This window comes from Mesoplodon mirus (assembly GCF_964341445.2).
Source record: "Mesoplodon mirus genome assembly, chromosome: 5".
In the NCBI taxonomy this organism is placed as follows: Eukaryota; Metazoa; Chordata; class Mammalia; order Artiodactyla; family Ziphiidae; genus Mesoplodon; species Mesoplodon mirus.
This window is the reverse complement of record NC_138980.1, coordinates 64,644,794-64,667,799: the sequence shown is the minus strand read 5'-3', so window position 1 is coordinate 64,667,799 and position 23,006 is coordinate 64,644,794. Positions and strand designations below refer to the sequence as shown.

The 23,006-nt window shown below is 45.3% G+C and overlaps 1 long non-coding RNA gene across 2 annotated transcripts in view; it reads left to right on the top strand.

Annotated features, from left to right (window-relative positions):
• Positions 1 to 23,006, top strand: part of LOC309805116 — a 51,161-nt gene that overhangs the window by 15,814 nt on the left and 12,341 nt on the right. Inside the window, exons 4-7 of one of the 2 annotated variants that reach the window (XR_014294225.1) lie at positions 5,366 to 5,435; positions 5,864 to 5,950; positions 18,489 to 18,655; positions 22,750 to 22,894. This is a non-coding gene — a long non-coding RNA (uncharacterized lncRNA). The remainder of the gene's footprint in view (positions 1 to 5,365; positions 5,436 to 5,863; positions 5,951 to 18,488; positions 18,656 to 22,749; positions 22,895 to 23,006) is intronic. The other variant, XR_014294224.1, reaches the window with a different exon arrangement.

Genomic DNA, 23,006 nt, shown 5'->3' with positions numbered 1-23,006 from the left:
AGGGCTCTAACTGGCAAATTAAGTGAAGATACAAGAGGGACCACCATCCCTGTATCCTTTAAGTTTTTAATGGTGATATTAATCTTTTCCATCCATCCAGGATGTATTGATAGTATTTTTTATTTACATTCTTGGCCAGGAAGGAGGGGGCACCTTCAGAGGTTTCCAATTGACCTTCTTCACTATGATAGCTCCTATGCCAAAGGCCAAGGACCCAATACAGGTATCATACCAACTGCTGAACTTATCAATCCCAATTTTACACTCGGGGATGTGGGAAATAATCACTGGGTGGTTTCACAGAACCAGTGGACCTACTATGAGCCAGACGTTATACCATGATTCCATTTATAACCTGATCCCTACAAGCCACTACTCTATAGGGGGACCATGATAATGCTTTGTGTCTCTGGCTATCATTGTCACTTCAGATCTGCCCAAGGGTCTCTTAAATATCTGGATATTCCCATTTTCTTAGTGTATAATAACCTGAGTAAATGTTCTAGTGTATACTTGCCATGGTGTTGCTGGGTCCTTTCTGTTAAGGACCCATCTACCTCTTCAATCAGCAGGTTCTGGATCTGAAAATTGACTTGATCCGGAAACTGAGTGAGGGACCAAGACTCTTTATTGGGCCAGTTGCCCCCCATCTCCTGCTCCTCCACTCTTGCTTTGTTGTTGTTTTTATAAATGGTGTCACTCTGAGATGCCCACCTATTCTGCATCTAGGAATGCCTTGCTCTGTCAGCAATCTCCACAACCCCCTGTAGGTCCATCTCCCTTGGCTGCCCCTCCAAACTTGCCAGTGGTTACGATGAAAGCCAGCAGAGCTAGCTTCTGATGATTGATATCTGGCTTCTGTCACTTGAGAATGAGGGGTCATCCCCATGGATATTAACAAGCCCAGCTCTGTGACTGCCCCTCTGGCCTGCAGAGGAAAACCACCACTAAACTTCATAGTAACACTGAGTTAATAAGGTCCTGATGGTCTTAGTTAATGGTGTGTCATCTGGACCTTCCCATGGAACAGTATCCTGTGATCCGCTGGCCTCACATAATGGATCCACTCCAGCATTCAGCTTCTTTATTCCTCCCTCTCCTATCTTTTAGAGCAAATCAGGCATTTCCACTTTGTTCAGCGTGGCTCCCTTACTCTCTCCAGCCTCCTAAGAGCTGTTGGATTTGTTGTCTCTTGCTATGTAACAAATCCCCTGAAACTTGGTGGCTTCAAACGACAAATACACATTATTTCACAGTTGTTATGGGTCACGTCGGACGTGGCTTAGCTTAATGGTTCTGGCTCAGGGACACTCATGAGGTTTCAGTCAAGGTGTCAGCCGGGGCTGCATCATCTGAAGCCTTGGTTGGCGGTGGAGGGGCTGCTCCCAAGAAGGCTCACTCCCGTGGCTGGCAGTTGGTGCTGGCTGGGATGTCATGGTTCTCTTCCACATGACCTCTCATCCTCCAGGACCTCCCTTCTCCATGTGGCTTCTCCTGCAAGACAGTCTGGACGTCTTTACATGGTGGCTGGACTCTGTGAGAGAAAGAAAAAGTGTGTGTTCAGGAAGAAAGAAAGAGCACCAAAAGGAGAAAGAGAACCGGAAGGAGAGAGAGAGAAAGGCTAAGACTTAAGTCAACCTAATCATGGAAGTGCCATCCCATCACTTCTGCCATAGTCTACTTGGTAGAATGAGTCATAAGTCCAGCCTATAGTCCAGCCTCTAGGGAAGGGATTACACAGGGGCATGAGTACCAGGAGGCAGGGGGCACGGGGGCCCTTTTGGAGGCTGCCTACTATAGCTACCCTAGCAGTAAGTTTGCCTTGACCCCTGGGGTACTGGACAGGAAGTATTAGCTCCCATGTACCAAGAAAGTACCTCCAAGTCAAAGTATTTAGAGTCCCATGTTCTCACCCTTTGGTCAGGAACCCTCCAATCGAATCCCTGAGGTCTCCAGCTCCTGCTGGCACATGCTAGCTAAGTCTTACAGCTCTCATTGTACAGCCTCTTTCCTCCCTTATCAGGCCCAGCACATCCTGGAATTTAATCCTTATTAGCAAAAGGTGAGTGCAGCTCCCGAGAGGCTTTGTGAGGAGAAGCCTCTGCAAGACCATCCAGCACAGGGAAGTGCAAACTCTTACTAGAAAGAGGTGAGCTACCTCTGCAGAGGCACCTCCTGGAGCATCTGTCCAGATGTCCCCATCGCACCATTTCAGGGGCCAGATTTTCCAGCCAGGGTTGAACCTTAGCACAACGGCTAGTCTAAGGCTGAGCTTTTGAATGCCTCTGGAACTCTGAAACTCAGACAATCACGTCCTGCTTCAGTTCCTCGGCTCTGTTAGATTTTCCACTGCAGGAAATAAGGGCCTCTTTGTAAACTACCAAATAAACCCTCTGGCTCTCACACTTAGCCTTTAACTGTTTGTTTAACTGTTTGTTAAGGACCCTGGGTTTCTCTTCGGTGGCTGCACTTCAAGACAACTTAGCAATAACCATCTAACTCTGCCCTTCTTGTAGATACTCACCCTCCCCCCAGTATCATTCAGGTTCCTCGACCTGTCAGGCTGTTCCCTTCCACCAGGACACCTCCCCAGGCCACCACCAGTGAAACTCAGCCACTAGGCTGCCACCTTGTGCCAGTGATTCTGTGCCCCCTATTCTACTCGGGATGATGTCCTCAGCCTTCCTGGTGGTGAGTGAGGTAGGCCCCAAGCCCCATCTTTCTGCCTGCCTTCTCAACCTTTCCTGTGCTACTTTGGGTTCTCTGAGAAGCAGATGGCCAAGATGTGATGAAGTGCAAGAGATTATTTGTGGAAAAGGGAGGGGAGCAGGATTGGGCAGCGAGTGTCTTCAGCCTGTTCTGCAGATCTGATAGCTGTTTAAGGAGACCTGGGGAAGGATGATTGTTAGGAATGAGACTCAGACCACAGTGTGGTTCTAAGAGCTTCAGCCAGGCCAGTGGAGGGTCCTTCAGCCAGAGTTAGAGTCGTGGGCTAGGACCCCACCATGCTCAGTCATTGCTGGGAGTGGCTCTGGAAAGTTCCTGGTCACCACCCCTGGGGAGGATTCAGAGGGACTGTCAGTCAACTCCACACCCGACCCCTCCCCAGCTTCTGGAAGCAGCAACAGGACTGAGCAGCCTTTTTTTTTTTTTTTTGCGGTACGCGGGCCTCTCACTGCTGTGGCCTCTCCCGTTGCAGAGCACAGGCTCCGGACGCGCAGGCTTAGCGGCCATGGCTCACAGGCCCAGCCGCTCCGCGGCATGTGGGATCTTCCCGGACCGGGGCACGAACCCATGCCCCCTCCATTGGCAGGCAGACTCTCAACCACTGTGCCACCAGGGAAGCCCCTGAGCAGCCTTTTTAAAAAAAAATTTTACTGGGGTATAGTTGATTTATAATGTGTTAATTTCAGGTGTACAGCAGGGAATCAGTTATACATATACATATATCCACTTTTTTTTTGATTCGTTTCCCATATAGGCCATTACAGGGTATTGAGTAGAGCTCCCTGTGCTATACAGTAGGATACTGAGCAGCCTTTTGATGGCCCCCAGTCCACAAGTGCCCTGACTATCAAGAACTCCATTGACTAAGCCTGTTAACTGAGCCTGGTGAGAATATGTAATTACCCTGAACCGCCAAGTATCTGACATTGAGGCCACTTCTGCCCTAGAAGCTCAGCCTGTCCTGGGCTGCCTCCACCCCTCCTCACTGGCCCTGGACGCAGGCCTAGTTTCACGAATAAAAACTGGTAGCACGTGGGATTGTGGAGAGGCGGCCAGAGACAGAGTCGGGGCACATATGGCATCCCTGGAGAGTCTTCTCTAGGATTTACTGGTCAGGCCCAAAAAAAGCTGGGATGGGGAAGCTCCCTCAACAGCCAAGCAGATTCCTCAGGCCCCAGCCAGAGACTTGCGTTGTGATGGGGTCCCAGCTATTTCCTGCCCTGCCTTTGTGTCTGAACTTCCATTACTGGAGTCATTCCTTTGTCCAAAACATAATCTTCTCTAGGCTCCTCTTTTTAAATGCTATTCCTCACCCTCATCCCCAACCTGCCCTCACTTCCCAAGAAGGAAGTGATTAAATCTCAATTGCTCCCTTATGAGCTCATTTTCCTGGATCTTCCCTCCATCCAGGAAAAACCCTGGGCAGTAGGGCTGCACTGGAGGTGCAGTGAGGAGTGTGGTTAGGGCAGCAGATGGGAAGCCCCAATGATTTAAAAAAAAAAAAAGATACACTGCATAATAGACTACTATTCCTTGCTAGAAAGGTGCAAGTGATCATATTTTTTTCTTTGTGGTATTTGCCCACTTCACCTGCCTCCAGGTATTCTAGGAAGAGATCTTTGTGTCTTTGAGGCAAGAAAACAACCTTTAATATCATGCAGTGGGTAGGGAGGAACTGCTAAGATCAGGCAGTGTTTCTGTCTCCTTTGGTGCCTCCAGCAGGTGCTGGGGGAGGGGAGGACTCGGGCCAGCTCACTCCACCTCAGTGCTTTCGTGTTGTAACCTCTTCAGGGTGAAAATTATCCTAGCCCAAACCTCTAGAAGAAAGCAATCCCCCACCCCCTTCCCTTGCCCTGCAGCCGTGCAGGACTGAATACCTTGTTCCACTGGGAGAGCAGACTCGGGGATTGTTCTCATCCACAGACAGGCAGGCAGCCCGCTCTTGCTTGTGTCCAGAAGCAAGACAAAGAACTGATGCAGAAAGCCCTAGCCAGGGGATTGGCTTTTGGTCAGGAGTTCACAAATCTCGCAGGCGGAGGGGGTAAGGGCAGGGGTGCAGGTCTCAAGGGGACTGACCTCAAAGTGGAGCCGCCTCTGGGTAGTGAGGGGCAGGGAGCCCCATACTCTGCCACGTACCCCAGAGGGACCTGGAGCTGGCTGCCAAGCATCTCTGGACCTCGGCTTCTAAATCTGTTAGTAGATGGATAGATAGATAGATAGATAGATAGACAGATGACAGATTAAATAGATAATAGAAAATGATAGGTAGTAATGATAAATAATAATGATAGCTATTAATAGATAGTGACAACTAGATAATGATGGTAGATAGATAGATAATAGATAATAATAGCACCTCCCTCATAGCCTTGTTTTGTGGTTTAAGGGGAGTAAGGGGCAAAAAGTGCCCAGGCCAGGCCTGGCATTCTAAAGTCTTAGTAAATGAAGGTTGCTGTAAGTGTGGGTATTTCTTTAGTAGGTATTGGAGCAGCAAGTGGAGTGTTTCCAGAAATCACATGCATCTGAAATGTCCCATCGCTTCCTAATTTTTAAAAAATCAAATGAAATCCAACTCTAAGCCCCCATTCTGTCAGACTTTCAGGAGACTCAGTGTCAGTTATTATTCCGGGTTTCACAGGGTGCCCGGATGTGAGGGAGATGCCGATAGGGGACACAAGGACTGACGCGTGCGTCTTGTCCAGGTTCAGGTGAGCATTTGACGTCTGCGGACCCTGCACTTCCATGCCTCTAGGGCACAGGGCCAGCCTTCACACCTGTCTCCGTGAGCCTACCACGAAGCTCTCCCCCCACCCCATCCTGCAACTCCCAGGTCTCCAGGTGACCCCAGGGAATGTCTCCAGGGCCTCATCACTCACCAGCCTGCGGTCCTGCTCCTCCTCTCCCTATCAAAGCCAGGCCCCTCACCCTTCCAGCTCCCTGAGTCCCCTACCATTTGCTCTTCAACGTGGTAAGATCTTCATAAAAGAGAAGGACAGCCTGGCTTCAGGCAGCTTCTGCTTATAGCTCCACATCACAGATTCCCCCATGGTGGGCAGGTGGGGAGAGCGGAGGGTTTAAGAGACTAAAATGCACATTTATTTACTTATTTATTCAAGAAATCTTGTCTGTGTGCCAGGTGCCACTGTAGTCCCTGAGATTCATTCGGGAACAAGTTTCCTCTCTCCAGAAGCTCAATCCTGGTGCAGGGAGGATGAGTCAGATGGTAAGTGTATAAACACACATAGATGGTGATTTTGCCCAGCGGTACCGTGCTAGAAAGTGATAGAATAGAGAATGGGGCGGGAGGATGAACAGTTGGTTGGGTGGTTGAGGAAGGCCTCTCCAGGAAGGTGAGGTCTGAGTAGAGCCTCACATGCTAGGAAGCCAGCCAGGCACAGACGCGGGCAGGGGCAGTCCAGGTGGACGGAACAGCCCTGCAGCAGGATGATGGTGCAAAAGGGGGCCGGAGAAGCAACGGGAGGCCAGATCGTGACCTTTCAGGCCATGGCTGGGAGAGTGGATTTGACTTGAATTCCAGCGGGAAGTGCTAAGAGCAGATTTGAAGCAGAGCAGTAACATAACCTGATTTATAGTTTTAAAAGATAACTTTGGCTGCTGGGTGGAGGACAGTTTGTATGGGGGCCTAAGTGGGAGCAGAAAATCATGAAGAAGCTGTCTCCGTGGTACCGGGGAGACCAGGGCTCCTGCAATAAAGCAGTGTTCTCTGGCCACGTGGCTGCCTCAGTGCTTTGATACTACAGCAGCATGGCTTTCTGTCCCCCTTCCAGTAGACATTTTATTTTATTTTATTTTTTTATTTTTATTTTTTTTGGTACGCGGGCCTCTCACTGTTGTGGCCTCTCCCGTTGCGGAGCACAGGCTCCGGGTGCGCAGGCTCAGCGGCCATGGCTCACGGGCCCAGCTGCTCCGCAGCATGTGGGATCCTCCCGGACCTGGGCACGAACCCGTATCCCCCTGCATCGGCAGGCGGACTCTCAACCACTGCGCCACCAGGGAAGCCCTCCAGTAGACATTTTAATTCTCCTCTTTTTATTTAGGAATAAACACATGAAGTTTCCTGCCAAGTTATTTTAAATGTTATCCTCTGTCACAGTCAAATGAATTTGTGCTTATGGGTAGACGTGTATTCTTACGCTGGGCTGTCTCTCTCCTCCATCTTCCATTCCTGTTTGGTATTTCAGAGCCTTACTCATTCATCCTCCTCTTCTCTCTTCCTTTATCTCCTTATAAGGTATGGATTTGGTCAACTCTTGCCCCATTTCTGTGTCAGTTCCTCTTTGTACTGTTAAAATATAAATGGAGCCATATTAAAATTTTTGAGAGTTTATTTGAGCAAAAATCATTTCATATCAGGCAGGGCCCATCCAGAAGTGGTTAGGAGCGCTCCTCCGACAGGGGCTGGGGAGAGACTTACGGAGAGAAAATGTGGAAGCAAAGAAAAGAAGTTCTTTGATTGGCTGTAGTTTAAAGCCTAGTTGGCTGTTTGTGATTGGTTGTCCTTAGGTGTTGATTTCGTAAGCTTGAGGTACTTCCAGGCTTAGATTTTGGTTTGCTTACATAGGCAGTCACATCATGGCATTAGAACCATCTCAGTCTAATGGCCTCCTTGTTTAATTTAATAGTATCCTTTGATGTTCTGCAGTGGGGAAGGACATCAAAGGTAGAATGAAGATTGCTACAATAAAAATCAGTCATACTTAGTTGTGATCATGCATTTCTTAAGCACTTACTGTGAGTCAGGCACCGAGCTAAAAATTTGCTTCATTTAATTTCTCATGGCAACCTATGAAGTAGGTATTAGTTTTGTCCCCGTTTTACAGAAGAAGAAAAGCTCTGGAAAAGTAAGCACATTTCCCCCAGGGCTCATACTAGAGTGAGTGACGGGGCCGGCATTCAGAGCCAGGCTATCTGATTCCAATGTGCCCTCTTGATTAAACTTCTCACTCCTTCCTGCCCAGTCGTGGGTTGTTTTAGCCTTGGCTAATGAACCCAGTTTGAAATTAGAAGGATGTGGGGCTATGTGAGCATAGACTGCAGTTCCCTTCTCTGCACCTAAGTAAAATAAACAACATGCAAATTCAAGTTTGAATGCAAATAAGCACCTATTTGTTTTCCGAGTCAACCATTCAAGCATTTTCTGTAGCAAGTCTGTGGCTTTCTGGGTCAGACTAGGACTTGATTGAATGTGATGTTGCTGTCAGTCCAGATTTGTGCCTACACATGTGTGATGGTCCCCGGAGGCTACACAACACTTAGATGTAGCCCAGCAAAGGCTCTTGCCCACTATACCTTCCCCCCAAGAGCACAGAGCTGGTGCAGCTGCCTAGCCCGTCCTAGCCTAATGACTTTTTTCATTTTCCCACCTTTTGTTAATGATATTTGGCCATCACACACACAAATACACACACTAAATAGAATTAGGATGTACTGGAAAATGTGACTTCTGTATAGGAAGTTAAAAATCCAAAAATTACCATCTGGATTTTATGTCTTCTTACACAGTAAGGCTGCCTCTCAAGGCGGCACATTTTGGGGGCTGCTTGGCAGCGTCCTTGCAGCTAGCTTCCTTTCCATCCTTCCAGCTCCCAGCTGCTGAGTCCAGCTCTGTAGCTTGTGGGGTAGGAAATAGGTCAGTGGATACAGAATCCAAGGCTGTGCCTTCTTGTTCTCTGACTGCAACCGCTGATGGGCTAGGATGCTTCTTTCTGTCTTTGCTCAGGCTACCATGAAGCCTTCTTTTCTCTTCTTTGAAATCTTAATGAGGGACTTCCCTGGTGGGGACTTCCCTGGTGGTACAGTGGTTAAGGATCTGCCTGCCAATGCAGGGGCCATGGGTTCGAGCCCTGGTCCAGGAAGATCCCACATGGTGCGGAGCAACTAAGCCCGTGTGCCACAACTACTGAGCCTGCGTGCTGCAGCTACTGAAGCCTGCTTGCCTAGAGCCCATGCTGTGCAACAAGAGAAGCCACTGTAATGAGAAGCCTGCATACCGCAACTAAGAGTAGCCCCCGCTCGCCACAACTAGAGAAAGCCCGGGCGCAGCAGCAAAGACCCAGTGCAGCCAAAAAAAAAAAACTTAATGAAACCATCCTCTAGCAAAGCCTGGCCCTCATTCTCTGCATAGACAGCCCTTAATTGTTTCACGTATTTTATGAAAGCTGATACAGCTTCCCAGAGGAAGGCAAGCAAGGAGAGGGTAAGCATAAGCTCTCACAAAATGCTAATCACTACTACTACCCCCGCTACCACTGGTAAACTCCTTGATGCAAGGTCCATGCCTTGTAAGTCTCTTATATTCTAGAAGAGTGCTGGGTACACAATAGACATTTATTAAACACTTAGTGGCCTAGCTGTATGCTTCTGTGTCACTACCTGTAAAATACTCATCGGTGTTTCCCAAACTTCAGTCATTTCCTCATTACCTTTGCGTATTGGTATACCATCTGTATAATTGTTTTTTTTCACTATTCTTCTTTAAATCCATGGATCACTTTGGTTTTCCTTGATTTCTTTTACAATTTATTTATTACATCACTTTCACAAATGGAAAAGCAACATCTTAAGCATTAAGTAAAAGGAAAGTTTAAACCTAATTTATAACTATTAAAAAAATGTTTGTCCATGTGCCATCCAAAGACTTCTCCTATCTCACCTACGAAATAGGATATTGATGTCTGAGCTTTACTTGAAGGACGCTGTAGCAGAGGTTCATTGCCCTTTAGACCTTACTTCTTCCTTGTGCTCTAGACCTTTCTAACTGCCAGGATCTGCACCTGTGTGCTTGAGGGCTTTGTCCAGGACCATAGAAGGCCACCCATGCCTCTGCCCTGCTCTGTGGGCTGTCAGGGAATTCACATCCCTGAGAGTAGCCTCAACCAATGATGATGGAAATTGGTATAAAAGTACCGTAGCTCCCTCACCCCTCTGGTGGGCTACTTCTGAGGTATGGCTTTTATACTGTTTCTCAGAGCTTCTCTGTAGGGTTAAGTTGCAGTCACTTGCTGTAGTTGCTGACTGACCAGCACACCCCTTGTTGGCTGCTTTCCTTCCCTCTATCACCTTTACCTCCCACATCAACTAGTTGCCCTCAAATCCAGGTCTGCTTCTGGGGGAACCCAAACTCAGTCAGGGGTTGCTTGCAAACCAGGAGTCGATGGTCAAGTTTACACTCCCCAGCTGAGGTTTGCATGTGTGCTCTGCATGACTGTGCACTGTCTATGCAAATTTATTAAATCCTGAGTGGGAAGAAGTGCAACCACACTTTGACAAGTATTTATCCAGGTAACATGCTTCTACCAAAGCAACACTTTGACAAATATTTATCCAGGTAACATGTTTCTACCAAAGCAACAATTTGAAAATATTTTCCAGGAAAAATGAAATTGAACGCAGTCTAAACAGTTTCTAGTGGTAATGGCTCTTTCCAACACACACAAGTAAGCATGAGACGACAGTTTTATTTGGATAATGTCCTCCCATAGAGGAAAGTCAATATGCTAAAAGCCTGGGCATTATTAAGCAGAGAAATTGGTTATAAATGCAAATAATTGCTTTGAGAGAATAGTTGAAGGAGATGTTCACCAAATAGTAGTATCATCACAATAGTGACCATTGTTAATAATTCCAAAATTCTCACAGCTTTATCGTTTGTGCTGTCATTTAACTGAACCCTCTGTATAAAAGCTGTGCCATTGTCTCCTGCAAAAACTTAGTCCAGGCGATGAAATAACAAGACAGCTTGGGTTAAAAGGGCAAGTTTATTCTGCTTTGTTGTTGATCTAGATGCTCGGCTTATTTTCTACTTTGTCTCTTCAGAGATTCCAACATTAGTGCAGTTCCTTTGAAGGACTTCTGTGTGCTTTCTTGACATTCAGACTGTTTTTTTAGTCATTGGTGGGGCCGATTAGCAATGGAATTCAGTGGTCACCCCCAAAATCTAGTCCAGATTTCTAGGTGCTGGGAATATAACAGCGAGCAAAGGAGAATGAGTCCCAGACTTCCTGGAGCTTACAGACTATTAATCAAACAAATAATTATAAAGCTGAAGTTCTGTGAAGGAAAAGGACAGTATGTTTGAGAGAGAAATCAAGAAAGTACTTATCTACCCGTGTGAGGATTATCAGTGGAGGTTTTATTCAGCTAGGAGTAACAGAAATCCAATGAACAGTAGCTTAAACAATTTAGGGGCCGCAGAGCAGCTGGGCCCGTGAGCCACAGCCGCTGAGCCTGCGCGTCCGGAGCCTGTGCTCCGCAACGGGCGAGGCCACAACAGTGAGAGGCCCGCGTACCACAAAAAAAAAAAAAAAAAAAAAAAAATTTAGGGTTTGTTTCTTCCCATGGGGGGGATGAGAAGTCTGAAAGTAAATAGACCAGGGTTGGTATGGCAGCTCTTCGGTGTCATCAGAGTGTTAGGTTCTTTCTAACTTTCTGCCATCATCAGAGTATTGTCCTTGACCTCATGCTGAGTAGAAGGCTGCTGGAGTGCTGTTCATCATGACAGAGGTCCAGGAGCAGCAAGGGTCAAATGCAAACAGGGCTAGCTTGCTTGCTGGTTGAATTGACCTCCCTTTTAGGGAAATTTTCCAGAGGTACAATCTTAACAGCTTCTCTTCACACCTCATTGGCTTAAAATGTGTCACGTGGCTACCCCCAGTTGCAAGGGAGGCTGGGAAACATACTGTTTTACTGGGAACTTCACCACCAACAAAATCAGAAGGATGCACCTAACAAGGAAGAAGGGAGAATGAATCCTGGAAAGGCAACTAGCAATCTCTGCTACAGAATAAAGGTTGGAGAAAGCTCCTTTGAGGAAGTAACATCTAAGCTAATATTTAAAAATGAAGAAGGGCTTCCCTGGTGGCGCAGTGGTTGAGAGTCCGTCTGCCGATGCAGGGGACATGGGTTCGTGCCCCGGTCCGGGAAGATCCCACATGCCGTGGAGCGGCTGGGCCCGTGAGCCATGGCCGCTGAGCCTGCGTGTCTGGAGCCTGTGCTCTGCAACGGGAGAGGCCACAACAGTGAGAGGCCCGCGTACCGCAAAAAAAAAAAAAATAATAATAATAGAAATGAAGAAGAGTATCCTGTAGTAACAGCAGTGGGAGAGGCATTGCAGGAAGAGAGACCAGCAATATAGGAGACAGAGAAAGAAGGGGAGTAGGAAAGAGCCTAGCTTTCCAGGTTGAGCATCCCCTCATGAGCAAGGTGAGAGGATTCTAGCCCTTATCTGGCTTCCAATGAAAGGCACGGGGACTGTAGTCAAACAATAAAAGTATGCTGAGTAGGAATATTAAATGACTGTTCTCAGAAAGAGAATATTATGTATCATCACTCCTCCATGACTCATGCCTTCCCAAATATCTTCAATTTTGAGCACTGAGTACTTTTTCCACCAGAAGTATGAAATGGTGGTCCTGTTCCTGCCAAACTTCACGTCAGCTTTGTTCTGGGCGTAGGAAAAAAAGAAATCCTGTTTCCTGTCCTTTGTTTCCTGGCTGCAGCCTCTGGTTCCGCCCCCCTTCTTGGTCCCACAGTGTCTGTTTCCGCCTGAGGCTCTCAAACAAGCCCACAGATCCTTTTTCTCTTCCACAGTTACTAGTTAGTCACACAGAATTATCAAAGTGGAAAATAACTTCTCTCCCTTTGTGAGGTTTTTTTTTTCCCCTTGGATCTTTTTGTTCTGCTTTATTCTTAGGTTAGTTTCCCAGACTCTTCTTTGCAAAGCCAGGAAGAAACTAAGCAGGTGTGGAGAGCCTGCTTCTCCTAGGGAATATACTGGAGCAACGTTGGTTCAAGACCAGAAATGATATAATCAGGTCACTGGCAACAAAACGAAGACAAGGAAAAACTCCAGGGTTTTCTCTCTTGGGTGTGGGAATTGAGATCTAATGCTATGGCCAGGACCGGGAGTAAAGGGTACCTTGTCTAAGAGAACAGCTTCTGGGTTTGTATAAGTTCTCCCACTTCTAGGCTGGCTGACTTTCGACAAGTTATTTGACTGTTCTAAAGTTTGTTGTTTGCATTTGTAGACGAGGAGATAATAGTTCTTACCTAATCGTGAGATTTAGATCAGGTGCATTTTTTTTTTTTTTTTTTTTTTTTTTTTTGCAGTACGCGGGCCTCTCACTGTTGTGGCCTCTCCCGTTGCGGAGCACAGGCTCCGGATGCGCAGGCCCAGCGGCCATGGCTCACGGGCCCAGCCGCTCCGTGGCATGTGGGATCTTCCCGGACCGGGCACGAACCCGCGTCTCCTGCATTGGCAGGCGGACTCTCAACCACTGCGCCACCAGGGAAGCCCTCGGGTGCATTTTTAATTAAAATAATAAATAATGTTATTGATTACAGCAATAAGAAGAAAATATATGGAAGATTACTGATTGCTTCATGGAGAGGCTGGCTTGGGAATCGAGGACATGTACGAGATTGGTATCACCCTGAGCCCTTTCTCTATTATAAACTCCTTAGAGTGAGGGTTACTTAGCCTGGATGATATTATCCAAATGTGTTCTCAGTTTGAGGTCAGTCCCAGCTATCCAACTCCCCTGGGCAGTGCCAGAGGATGAGGGAGAGACAGCCTGCTCTGGGTTCTCTCTAGGATGTCAGTGGACTAGTCTATAGATAAATGAGAATTCCAGATTTAGGAATTGTGTTTCTCACTCTCACGATGGCAGAGAAATCTCTTTGATCTCTTTTGGAAAGGTCTCTTTGAATCTTTCCGCTGGTGTGTTAAAACTATTCTGACATTGACTGTGATTCAGAGCTTCATTTCTCCATCCCACCAAACCACTAGCTTCTGGAAATTAATTGTTGACCAAGATGAGAGGATTTAAGCATGGCACCATGAGTATGCCTGTTTTCCATGTCACATGCATTTAGATCTTTGCTGTGTCAGTTGGGATAAGCTAGGTTATGCTGTAGAATCCAGTGGTCGTAAAAGTTCTGTGGCTTCAAACAACAAAAGGTTATTTTGCTCACACTACACATCCAGATCAATCTCAACTGACCCTGGCAGGGAGAAGGGGGCCATATAAAATCATGTTCTGATGCTTAAAGAATACTGCCCACATTTCAGCAGCTCAAGTAGGTCCTGGTAGCCACACCTAACTTTAGAAAAGAGTTCTCTCGTCCCTGTGTTAGGATTTTTCTCATTCAAATGGGCCTACCTGTAGCCAGTGTGATCTAGTGGGTTTTTTGAACCTTTGAAATCATCTGGCTTGAAATTGTCAAGGTCTGACCAGTGATCTAATGAAAATGAGGGAGGATAGGGGTTTTTTTTTTTTTTTTTTTCTTTTTGCGGTATGCGGGCCTCTCACTGTTGTGGCCTCTCCCGTTGCGGAGCACAGGCTCCGGACGCGCAGGCCCAGCGGCCATGGCTCACGGGCCCAGCCGCTCCGCGGCATATGGGATCCTCCCAGACCGGGGCACGAACCCGTATCCCCTGCATCGGCAGGCGGACTCTCAACCACTGCGCCACCAGGGAGGCCCGAGGATAGGGGTTTTGAAATGCCCGTTAAGAGTCCCTTTTGAGAAAGCAGTAATGTGTCGTCTTTGCACTATGTTCAAAATCAAACCTGTTCCATGCCTCACATTTGAGCCTTGAAATAGAAATAGAAAGTTTGGGCCATAAAACAGTCAAGGTTTGTGCAATACCAATGGTTATTTTCCTTGAGAAATGATCAAAGCAATCTTTGTAAGGGTAATAGATTTAGTTTATTGAAACTTTTCCAAGGGAGAGTTCAGGACAGAAGTGTTAGGATAAATATGTCCATGTAGCTTCATTGCCTTATTCCCAATTAATTCTGCTCATAATTTAGAAGTTGAGAAAATAATCTACATGGTTGAAGGATGACTTCAGATCACACCTGCCACTTAAAACACCAAGAACACACTGGAGTTTTGGACTGTTTTGAATGAAATGTGTAAGTGGAGCCAGCAGAGATATCACTACTTCCTAAGTCACAGTTTATTGCCTACCTATCACGTGCCTTGCACTGGGCAAATCGTTCTGTACACATTATCACATTATCATTCTCCCAACAACAGGCAAGACTGCTGAAGCTTTGGGAGCTTACAGTGTTCTGCCCAAGGTCACTCGGCTGGTACAGGGCCCAGCCAAAGGCCTGAATCCAAAGGCCAAACTCTGAATTAATAGCAGGGAATGAACAAGACTGTACTGAGGGAACCATATAGACTTGGTGGGAAATTTTGGTTGGTTGTTTATGTCCTTATTTGGCTGTTTTCCACATTTGAGGAACTGAGGCACAAAAGGATATAAATGGGTCTTGTATCTACCAAAGATTAGCTCTAGTTCTGAAAGTAATAAAATAACATTATGCTCCCAGTCCTCAACGGAGAGCATGATAGCTGGATTTGAGCATTTTGTGAGCTAACCAGCCCTGGAAAAAGTATGACTGATACTTCAGCCTTTAGCTTATGCTTCCCCTTTCAGATTTTTAGAAACTTCCACTCCTCATAAACTCAAGCCAAAGCATGACTGTGCCTAAAAGATGGAAGAGAAAGAGCTTCCAAGGGTCCCAAGTTCAGAATCATCTGATGCTGTTTAAAGGCTTAACCAAACTTTTACATTGGCTGAATTTTCTAGGGGTACCTGAATTTTCTAATTCCTGGGAAGGGGCTTCTTGACACTAACCCTTCTTTCTCCAACCCTGTGCTGGTCCCTAGGTCTAAAGACCCTACAAAATAGTTGTTGGTTCCACAATAATTTGTTGAGCACTTCCTCCATGTTAGACATGTGTGGTGAAACCATGATGGACAAAACATAGTTCCTATCTTCCAGTACTTTATAGTCAGGAAACAGAACATGACACGAACAGTGAGTTCAATTGCCATTGTATTTGAGATGCAGTGCCTCATTTAATACTCTTTCCAATGATACTTTGGACTAAGCAGGCACCTTCCATTTAAGGCAATAGGGCACAGTGGAAGGAAGGCTTGGGGACAGATAGGGACACACAGATAATAAATGATTAAGTGATTCTACTGCCCACTACCCCTATTGTTTAACCTTACTGAATTCAGTTTTCCCCTCTGTAAAATGGGAATAATAATATGACTGTGAAGGGCCGTTACAAGGATTAAATGAGGTAATGCATGTAAGACATCCAGCATCATGCCTGGTTCACAGGAAGTGCTCAATAACTGTTAGCTAGAATCGTAATAATGAAGACATCAACAAAGGCAAGAGATAGTAATAACTGTAACAATGAGATGGGGTAGAAATAAAATAGAGGCTGCTGAGAGGAAAGGGTTCAACCACTAAACCACTGAAGCTGTTTCCTCTGTGGTAGTTATGCCTTAAAATGCATATTTGGATGCAATTTCCAACCTTCTTTTAAGTACTTAAAGTGTAGGCCTTTTCTTAAATTTGTGTGTAAAGGTTGAGATGCAGCTGAAGGAGAGATGGTTTAAATGGAAACCAAACTCTTTTCCTTTTTCTCTTTTCTTTTCTTTCCCTGAGGTCCAGAACAATGAACCTCGTTTAGATAAAGAGTATTTACCCAAAGCCTGTTTCCATTTAAGATATTTCAGCAGGACAGTGAATAATCTCTTACCTATTGAGGAGGTTTCACTGTCATTACTGGAACAAAGACATCATTATTAAAATAAACTCGACTTCCCATAGAATGGTCACTTTAGTTAAAAGAGCATTATTCATAATGGCTTTATAAGAATGGAAGCTATGATATCATTATCATATAGAGCACTATCAAAGAACTCGATGCTAAGAAACAGGATTCCTTGGTGGCAAGCAACAGACCCAACTGTGGCTCATTTAACCAAAAAAAAAAAGAATTTATTAGAAGGGTATGAGGTTGCTCATAGATGCCAAGGAAAAGCTGGCGAACTAGATTTCTGAAAGCACAGGAACCAGAATAGCTCAGGGAGCAGGGTCCCTGGTCACCCCTACCAGATGAATCAACTCCATTTATTTTCAGTCTCTGCTTCATTTGTCCCAAGATTTATTTTCCTGGGAGAGAAAGTCTGGTTGGCCAAACTTAGGTCTTGGGCCTACAGGTCAGCCAGGGGGCATAGGAGCACCTTGATTGATATTCCTGCCAAGCCTACCTGCAGTGGGAGAGGGGTTGTTAGTCCCAGGAGAAACAGGTGCTGCCACCACAAGGGGGACTAGATTTTGGGAAGGCAACAAGAGTTTTACGACACAGAGAGCCTCTGGGGAAGAGGTGTTATGGAGGGATCATCACCACATGACTTAATGGGGAAACTGAGGCCCTGAATGAAAGTAGTTTGCCTGAGGGGTCACAGGTAACAACAGAAATGAAACGTTCTGACCCCTGCCAGCCATATGGGAATTGCTTCCTTATTCTGTCCAGCTTGCTAAAGCAGTGGTTCAGAGACCTGGCAGTGTCTCAGGGTTACCTGTGGAACTTGTTAAAAATAGAGGAGCTGGGTTTGGCATGGGGCTGGTGCCTCTGTATTTTTAATAAGCTTCTCATCTGATTCTGTTTACAACCAACTTGGAGGCCCACTATGCCAAGTCCCCACAGGCTCCAATATAGAAGAGGAACATTGTAGAACTAAAAATGGAAGAAAGTGATTTTAGGGAAAAGATTCAGGTTTGTTGATAAAAATGTTTGAGGTCCAATTAGTGTTAGCTATCTTCATGGTTTGTGGTTTGGGGAATGTGAGGACAGGGAGGATTCTTCCTTGTTTATGATGAGCCTAGGCCAACTGGATCAGGAAGTTAGGCTGTTGTCCCAGGAAGCACTTGCAATCGAGCACCAGAGAGAAAGGGCTGGGGCCCCTCTGGGGCTGTCCTGACCATCTGTGGTGCTGCAGGAGAAGGGTCAGATTATGTGGGTAGATTACCCAAGTGCTAAGATCTGGAGCACAGAAAAGGGTTGGGAAAAAGGCCTGAGCTGGCACAGACAGGAAAGGGATCTGTTACCTTTATCTTTTTGTCTCATCACAGCTGATGACAGGCCAGCCTAAGTCTCTTAACCAACTTGGAACATGGAGGAGAAGGAGGAACGCTAGTCTTCTGCTGGGAATCTGCATTCCTCCACTTCTCACCTGGCTACTCATATCCATCCTCCAGATCCTTGCTTAAAGATCGTCCTCCTTCCTGGTCCCCCTAATCTAACTAGGCCCCCCGCTGTTCTCTCTTGTGGACACCTGTTCTTTTTCGGGGCCAGTTTCTTGGCCATGCAACCTGGGCAATCATACAGGGCCCTGTACTTAGAAGTACTCCGTGCTTAGTTTAATGCTCTGCTGTTGCCATCTTGAAATTCTTAATAATTTTTCAACAAGGGGCTCTCCATTTTCATTTTGACTGAGTTTTGCTGATTATATAGCTGGCCCTGTTCTTTCCTTTCCTTAAACTTAGCACCATTTAATTGCAGTAGCTCTAACATCTAGCTCTATGCCTACCACTATAGTGTAGGTTTGCTAAATATAAACTTTAACCATTTGAAATTATTGTTATTTATGTTTGACTTATTAAAAAAACATTCATATGGTTCAACCTAAAATACTCTGGACGGATGAATAAATGAATGATAGGAAGAAGAAAGATACCTTGAACACAGTGGGTTGCTGACCCACTATCCACTTCCTTTCTTCCTACCTTTCTTCCACCAGTTTTGATCAAGTGTCCATCCTTTCCCTCGTGACTCAGAGGAGGAGACTCCTTCCCTAATTCCAGGGTAGATCCTGATCAGTCTGCATATTCTTTCTCCTAAGAACAATCTTTCTTCTTCCTCTAGACATTGTCAGGTTTGAAGGAGACTCCAGGAACTGCTGCAGCCATCTGCCAGTCTAACAAGGAGACCAACTCAAAGCAGAGAGCAGAGGCCAAGGAATTTCAGAAAAGCAGAACCAGGATATGTTGTGGATGGACCCTAATCTACCCTTGAACTTCTTATTACGTGAGGTAAAATTTCTGTATTGTTTGTTTTGGTCATCTATTGCTGTGAAACAATTATCCCAAAATGGAGTGGCTTACAACAGCATCCATTTTATTACAGTTCACAATTTTGTGGGCCAGGAAGCCAAGCAGGTGATTCTTCTGTTCCATGTAGCATCAACTGAGGTCACTCAGTGGTATTCAGCTGGCCGATGGCCTATCTGAAGAGTCTAGGATGGCTTCCCTCATATTTGGCATCTTGGTGGTGATGGCTCGAAGTTTGGGTTCAACTGGAACCTTCAACCAGAGCACGTCCACGTGGACTTTCCTGTGTGGCCATCCAAGGTGGTCAGACTTCTTGCACGAGATGCAGGGCTCCAAAAGTGTTGTAAGAGGCAGAAAGTGGAAGATGCCAGGCTCTTCAGGCCCAAGCCTGGACTGGCACAGGATCATTTCTATCATGTACTGTGGGTCAGAGCAGGCACAAAGCCCACCCAGCTTCAAAAAGAGATGACATAGCTTCTACCTCTTGATGGGAAAAGTACCAAAGAGTTTATGGCTATCGCTAATCCTCCATGTTACATAAGTCAACTGGAAACAGGTTTTCTGTTATTTACAGTCAAAAGGATCAGAAATCATTAAAGAAATTCAAGGTTCTCTCAAGCCTGGGAAGGTATTTCTTCCTGTTCCTCTAATATAACGGTCTGTAAACTTTTTCGCAAAGAGCCAGATAGTAAACGTTTTAAGTTTTACAGGGCATACAACCTCTGTTGCAACTACTTGGCTTTGCCAATGACGTATGAAACCAGCCATGGAAAATATATAAATGAATGAGATGTGTTCCAAAAAATTTTTAATTTTGATCACTGAAATTCGAATTTTGTATAATTTTCATGCATCATGAAATATTTTTTTCCCAACCATTTAAAAATGTAAAAGCCATTCTTAGCTTTTGAGCTATACAAATAAAGAAGGCAGGCCGAATTTGGTCCCTGGACCATATTTTACCTCCCCCTACCGTAATGCAGCAAGCTTGCTGCAAGCTCAGGGCCTTCACATGTGCTGACCTTCTGTCTGGAGTACTCCTCTCCGGGGTCTTCACGTGGCTTGTACCTTCTCTTCAGTTGGGTTTTAACTCAGATATTACCTCCTCAGAACAGCCTTCTCTGATCACTCTATCTAAAATAGTTCCCTAACTCTGAAACGTATTATCCCCTTATATTTTCTTTTATTTTTAATGTCTTTTTATTGTGGTAAAAGTCACATAATATAAAACATACTATTTTAACCATATTTAACTGTACAGTTCAGCGGCTCGAAGTACATTCACATTGTTGTGCAACTCTCATCATCATCCATCTCCCGAATTTTTCACCTTCCTAAACTGAAACTCTGTCCCCTTCAAACACTAACTCCCCATTCCCCTCCTCCACACACCCCTTCACCCCCAGGCCCCTAGCATCTACCAGTGTACTTTCTGACTCTATGAATTTGACTATTCTAGGTACCTCGTATAAGTGGAATCAAACAGTATTTGTCTGTACTTAACGTATATTGGAATGCATTTTTAAAATTAATATATATCCTGCAAACAGATTGTACCTGTTTTTTTTCCCTCTGTGCAATACAGTAGGTACTCACCAGCCAACTACTTCATACATAGTAGCGTACATACATCAATCCCAATCTCCCAATCCATCCCACCCCTCCTCTCCCCTTGGTGTCCATACCCCTTGTATTTTCTTGATAGCACGTCTCACTGTCTGACGTTTTGTTCATTTATTTGTTACATTTATGTGCTATCTCTCTTTAACCTTCACTGGAGTAGGACCTAGAAGCGGGCCTCTTGCCTGTCCTATTCTCTTCTGTACACCCCTTACCTAGCACAGTGCCTGGCATGTAATAGATGCTCAATTAAATATTTGTTGAATTTGAGTTGAATGGTTACAACGCAGTGCTTGGGCTTGACAAGAACATGGAAGGCTACTGAATTTATACTTACTGAATGAGAGAAAGATAATTAAAGCAGAAGAAGGAGATCACCTTGTCATCTGCACTCAGAGAAGCATTGGTCCCTTTGTTATTTCCCTGTTATTTCAGGAAAAAGCCAAAGGAATAATTCTTATCCTCTTATATAATTCTGAAGAAAGTTATTTTCCATTCTTGGCAGATGTCTCCAAACAGGTACCTTGCCTGTTTGGAGGCAGGAAAAGGGGATACAACCTTATCTGAGGAGAGAGAGTGTCATCTTGGTAGTTGTGAAATAGTGTTTGGAAGCTAGATTCTTCTAGACCACTAAGGTATGATTTCCCAGAAATTCCCAAGATTCCTGAGGGAAAATGTCAAAGGTCCTGGGTGTCATGGCAACAGTAGAGATGACAGAGTTGGGAATCACATCAGGCTAAACTTGTCATCAGGAGAGAGGGAAAAAAAGCAGCAGGTATGACATTTGGGACAAGAAGACTTGAGCTCAAACAGAGTGTACCGAGTGGTGTTGGGTGGTGGCCAGAACCCAACCATTTGGCAGTGGGCTTTCCAAGCCTGGGCACAGAAGTGGCTTCCATCCAATCCTGCCTCTACTTATTAAAACAAACAATTGGCAGGGTAGAAAGAGCCTGCTGTAGGTGAATACAATAAACAGGAAGAGTCCGTGGGAAGCAGTGAGGGCCACAGCAGTGGATCTTAGAACTTAGGGCTTTGTAAGTTCAGTGAGTTCAGGTGATGAATAGAGCTCCGGGACACAAAGTAGAAATGGAGAGGGAGGCTGTTGCAGGAGGTGACGAGAGGCTGACCTGAAAATGCCAAGTGTAGTGTGGATTGCATTCATAGGATGGCTGGCCGAAGGAAGTGACTTTGACTTGAGACAGCTGATTCCCAGTTGGTGGCTGAAGCAGAAAGAAGAGAGGTGGTATTGTGTCTCTCATGTGGACATTTTGGTTGCAAGTGGTAGAAAAGCTAACAAAATGTTGCCAAAGTTTAAAAAGGGAATTTTTTAGTTCATGTAATTGAGAAGTGTAGCTTCAGGTGTGGCCAGATCTGGGCTTTCCAAGAATGCCTGTAGTACTTAGTCTCTCTCTCTTTCTTCATCTCTCAGCAGTTCTCTCCTCTGTATTAGCTTCATTCTCAGACAGGCTCTCCCCGTGGTGAAGTGGTTCCCATTAGCTCCTGGTGTATACCCATCCAGCTTTAAGTTCAGTAAAGAATATCTTTGGCCTGGTTTCTCTAGCAAGTCCAAGAATACTATCTCATTGCCTGATTGGTCATGTGCCCATTCTTTAGCCAGTCACTGAACCCAGGGGGTTGCAGTGTTTTATTGACCAACTCTGGGTCACATGCCCTCTCCTTGAAGCCCAGTGCAGTCAGCTCCACCCAAATGACCTGGACTAGAAATGGGGAAGAAAGTGGTTCCCCAAGAAAAACTCAGGTGCTGTTACCATAAAAGTGGGTATGGATGCTGGGTAGGCAAAAAACAAAACAAAATAAAAAACCAGATGATCAGATGTCTACAACCAGTAATCACCACACTCACACAGAATTGACCAGAAGCCACCATCTCTATCACCAGCACATGAAAATAATACTAACTGAATGCTATCGTCAGGTCTTAGACATTCAGCTGTTCTCATACTGACAAAGTTATATCCTCTGGTTTAAATCAGCATTAGGGAGTTAACGCCAGGAACAGAAACTAATCATCATAAATGGAAAAAAACCAGTTATCCAAAGTGATTTAAAGCAAAAGCACAGAATAGCACAAACTTGGTAATGAAATTTGGTAACTAGAAATTCAACTATTGCCCAGTAGCCCTTGGATTTCAAGGTTCCAAAACTCTCATTTTTATCTAGATTTTTCTAGAGACCTATTTCACCTTCAACTTAGAAATAATTCATGAAGCATTCCTAATACCTGATAATGAGTGTGTACTTGGGTCCTATGTGTACCTCACTTTATTTCCATGACACCACACCCTTCCAGTCCTCCACATTTCGGACTACTCCATTTCTGTGTTCTTTACCCAACCCTGAACCACTGATGTTTTCTAGAGCTTCATCATTGATTCCCAGCTCTTCTCTTCCTACAAACTCTCACAGGGTAGCTCTTCATTCATTCTTTTCAACAGGTACCCAAGGGGAGCGTCCTTTGTGCCAGGTACTGTGCCCACCATCCTTGAAGGTTAACTCCTGATCATCCCATGTGCTAATGACACCCAACTCTCTGAAGTCCAGACCCCTCTCCCTTCAGATTCACACTTGGACATTCACAAGGTAGGTACTTTATAAATAGTTCTTGAATGAATGGATAAATGAATGAATGCTTTTCCCTTAATGTTTCAAGTTCAACATACCTAACAATGAAATCATCTTCCTGCCTGATCCT